Source organism: Protopterus annectens, chromosome 6.part1, assembly GCF_019279795.1.
Source record: "Protopterus annectens isolate FY-2018-M chromosome 6.part1, PAN1.0, whole genome shotgun sequence".
Classification (NCBI taxonomy): Eukaryota; Metazoa; Chordata; order Ceratodontiformes; family Protopteridae; genus Protopterus; species Protopterus annectens.
The window spans coordinates 550,939,334-550,944,384 of NC_056738.1; positions in this window are offsets into that span (position 1 = coordinate 550,939,334).

Below are 5,051 nucleotides of genomic sequence, written 5' to 3' on the forward strand. Positions count from 1 at the left end.
ACCGCAGTCATGTAACAGAATGAAAAAACACATGACAGCTGCCAACCATCTCACCCAGCACCTTGTGAACCTCAGTAAGACCAACACGACACTACATCAAATCAGCTCTGGGCAATTACCCATGTATATCCGAATATATGATGCACTACAGGGATGGAATTGTAGGGAAAAGCAGATAGTGGTGCAAAAATGTCCACCCACAATAATTTGCACCACAGTCACAGCAACAGACCATTAGCCCAAATGAACTCTAGAGTAGAACAACTATTTGAACAAACATATCTTGATTGCCAGTCACACACTATACCGACATATACTGGCCCAACTCACAGTGTACTGGGAATCCTGTTACAGGACATTTCTCAGTCTGCCTCTACAAACATACACACCTGACAGACCACCAGCAGCTGTAGCAGCATGCACAGTCAGATAGAAAAATGATCTATGACACTCATATCTGCTACTCAGCCCAACAAACATCTACATACAACACTGCTTCACAGTTTTGGCAGTCTGTTCACAATGGCCAAACATATATAACTCTCATATGTACAGATATCCACAGAAGGTCCAGGGTGTAAGACCATATTCATGGCCACTGCTGCATACCACTTTCAGGTGTCTGCTAAGTCCATGAGATGATAACTGGAGTGAAGTCACTAAAAAATGATATCACATACATCTGACCCTCTTACTGCAAGACATTTGATCAAAGCATGATATACTTGGGGGACAGGGGTCCGGAAAGAGGGACATATCTCACATAATGATTTTACAAACTGAAACAGTTGCTGGTGTCACAGACTTTTTGTAACATAACATCTCTGAAGGATATGATGTCTGAAACACCAATGGATGTCAACAGTTACTGACTACAATCCTCACATTATCCTACTGATTCCACAAAAACTGACATTGTCTGAGGAACAGACCAAACATAACAGGCAAACCTCTGGGCAGTCTGTGGACATCAGGACAGTTGAGAGGTATGTCAGAGACATATCACTGTCAGACGTCAAGTCATGCAGAAAATGCATGTCCAGATTAACCCTGTTAATCTAGCAACCCTCTATGTGTATAGCAGCACTACTGACTTACAATCTGTACCCAATTCTGGAGCTTTGTCCCCCATGTTGTTGGGCTGTCTCCACATTTTCTGTCCTGAGATGTATTCCCACCTACTGTCTGTGAAGCTGTAGCCCCCACACCTCCATAATGTCTTCCACACAGGCAGGGAAAAGGGGCAAGGCCCACATGAAGGACTTAATTATAGCACTGTGTTGCTATGGCATTGGCAAATGGAAAGCCAACACAGCTACTCTGGATGCAAGTAGCTAGTGGGAGACACCGATTAGTGCATAGGCCGTCATCTGCACATGAGCAGTACCTACAAAAGACAAGCTGTTGCCAATACAACACAGGTCTCAACCCATCTACACAAAGATAGACTGTGATTACACAAACCTAACAATTTGCACTGTTGTGAGGAAACTCTTGAGCAGTAAAACAGGTATGTCAATCATGTAAACTTGTAATGGAATGCAGAAGGGGGGATGAAATGATGTCAAATGGGACATCAAGCACTAGGCCACAACAAGACCTGCTGGACTCACATGCTGTTGTCTGGCACCTATGGCCATTCCTGCTTGCCCTGTCTGCATTGACATGGAGCACATCTCTGGCCCCTGAATCTCCCCAGCAAAGGTCAGCTCATGTATGCCTACTACTGGAGTATCTGTTGTCCAGTACTGAAAGTGTCACTGCTAGGTCAGTTACCTGGAATGCTGTAATTATTCATATGTCACCTGTGAATGCTACTCTGATACATATGCTTGTCTTACAAATGTAAGAGATGTATATAGGGTATATGCATACTACACAACAAGTGCAATGTGTGTGTTGAACTGTATGTGATATACTGAGCCCATACCTGATAACTGTCTAGAGTTTTGTAGACTGACTACATCTGCCTCATATTTGTAGTCAGTGCCTCAGACAGTTGCGAATTGTCTGGCACATCACTGGCAACCCATTAAAGACTGAAGTCATAACATATTAGCATACATTTGATTATCAGATATCATATCCTGCAGAGTAGACCTATGAATGCGACACAGTAGTTGCTGGGAACTAAGTGCGTTTCAACTAGATTCATACAGTGACATTATTTACTGGCCTTTGCCCACCACTGATGTGTGCCTTTGTGCAGATGTCTTGCTCTAACAATAGCTAGGTGTCTTGCCATGAAACCCATGTCAGTGCAAACGTACCTTGTCCTGTAGGATGCCGACATTTGTGTAGTCACTGACACCTGCTTTGTAGCTGTGGAGAGCACACCAGCCTTGCCAGGTCACTCATCCAATCATACATTTAGACCCCAAATGGAGGCCTGCAAAGCCACAGGATGTAGAGTTTTGAACATTAGCATACACATACACACCTCCAGACTAGCCAAACAGTATGACACACAGGTGACATCCCGAGTGCAGTTAACAGTTGACAACATGCCTACTCAAATCATAGCTAGCTACAGGCCTCCAACCATGACTATGGACACTCACCACACCTATTGGGACCTGCTGGAATCTGTCACTCGTCACTCCTGGGCGACTTCAAATACCCAACCATAGTGTACATGACCTATGCCACCTGATCATGAATGCACAGAGATTCTTCACCTTTGTCAATGGCAATGCAGTGGATCAGGCAGTCAACACTCCTATGGCAGGTGGAAATATCCTGTACCTGGTCCTAACCAACATGAGTAGCCACTGTAGTACTCCTATAGTGCCATCCTCTTTTGTAAAATCTGACCACATAGCCATCACTGTTCAGGTCACCATCTCCCCTGCCCTCTCCCCCTTTTACAGTGTCAAACAGAATGAACTGTACACAAATGACTATAAATCTCCTCAGAACAGGTAGAAGTAGCTGTACAGCCAACATCCCATTTGTTGGAACTAGCAGCAGTTTCCAGACCCACACCACAATACTATGTGGGCACCTACATAGCTGTATGAACTCAGCAATACCTGACAGGACAACATAATCTCCCTCAAGGTAGAGTAAATGTCTGTGATGGACAGCCGCAATACACAAATACCATAATAGGTAGAAACAATTGCTGGACTGGCCAATCAGGAACAGGTGCCTCATTGGAAACAATGTCACCTTGGTCTGCACAAGCAAATAAGGGCACAGGTGATGTACCCTAAGGCTGTCTGAGTGCAAATTGGACACATCCACCAAGGCAAATCACTAGGCCTTCCACATGTGTGTCTGCAGTTCCAGAGGCAACACACAAATCTGCTCTATAGTGGTGGTCAATAACACCACATACACATATGGCATAGATATAGGCAACCAGCTGCAGACAGGTGAAGTGTAAACATCACCCCCTGTCCCCCCATTGATACATATGTGCATGTACAGCACCTTTCCCCCTCCCCTCATTGTCAGGAAGCAGGTCCGTAATGCCCTTTCAAAGGCAACACACACAGGTCTCCAAAGGCCTGATACCATCCCTGGCTGCATCCTACATGAACACAGGCATGGGTTGTCAGATCCATTCTGCACTGTAGTTAACCACAGCCTGAGCATCAGTGTCATCCCATCTGCACTGACTCAGCCAGTGTTATGCACATCAGCCTAACTAGCCTGCTCTGCAAGGGCATGGGATTCAATATCAAGGACATTATGAACGGGGGTATCGACAACATTGAAATGCCTGGGCCCACACACCATGATATTGTCAAAGGGAGATCAGGCCTGTTAAACCTGGTCAACCTCTCTGAAGTGGTCAACAAATACATGAACAAGGGGTAGAAGGTGAACAGTGCCTACCTTCACCTAGCACAATCCTCTCACACTAATCCCCAGGTGGAGAGTATGCATATACCTACACAGCTAGGCACCAACTTGTAGGCTACCAGATGGGTAGCTAACTGGCCCAGTCATAACACCCACTCAGTCAAAGTAGTGGAACCCACCTCTAGTAGTAGATTCATCCACAACGGTATACCCCAAGGATCAGTCTGGGTGCCTCTACTGTTTGAGATATATGTATCTGAGGTACAGAACAAAAGCAGTGGTCTGTGGCTGACTAGGTGTACAGATGCTTGCAAGCTGGCCACTATCTAACATTTCCCTACTGATATGAGCATCCCCCAAGAGGCACTCACCCAATTACTGACTGTTGCAAGAAGCATTACCGCAAACTGAATGTCAGGATAAGCATCATTCCCCCTGCTGTGGCAGATGTCATCCACACTAAGTATGACAGTAATAATGTACTGAGCATGCAATCAGGTGTGAAGCGACTTGTGCACCAAGGTTGATAGTAACCTGACAGTTTTCCACCATGTGGGCACCATTGTACGGAAGGTTGTCTACATGGCCCATCTCACAAATATGGGTATGTCATAGGTAGGCCATAGGTAGATGTAAAGTGAGGGCAGATCTCTAGAGTATTGAGCAGTACTGTCATGAAAAATAGAAGCCTATGCAGTTGTTTGTGGACTTTTCTTGTCTCCCCCCACGCCTCATCTGCATCACTAATTATTATTCATATACTATGGGTATGTTTTTACCAAACCTAATGTTGGGACATGTGTTGCATTATTGTTCATATAATTAAATGGTTGCATGTTAACATACCTTGTTCAAATACCATTGTTGGCAGCCTGTTGCCGTCATTGTTACGGCATGCTGTTACAATGCTTACTGTTGTTCCAGTTATGCATGTGTTCTGTTTGCACTATTTCACATCTGTTGTTTTGGGTTAATTTGAACACCCATGCATGCAGTTAAAACTAATATTGAAATGTTTTGTTCATGACTAACCAATATATCTTGGAAAACCTCAACACCATTGCACATTTGGGAAGGCCGATCCCAGCAGGTCCACCTGTCCAGTCCCATCCGGCCATGGCACCAGGCCAAACCACATCTGAGACCCACCTTGGAACTTCATCTTCTGCAGGCCCTGCACCACCTGAGTGTGGGCTCAGAGATGAGCCTGTCATCCACCATCAGTTCTGTGGTATGGTGTG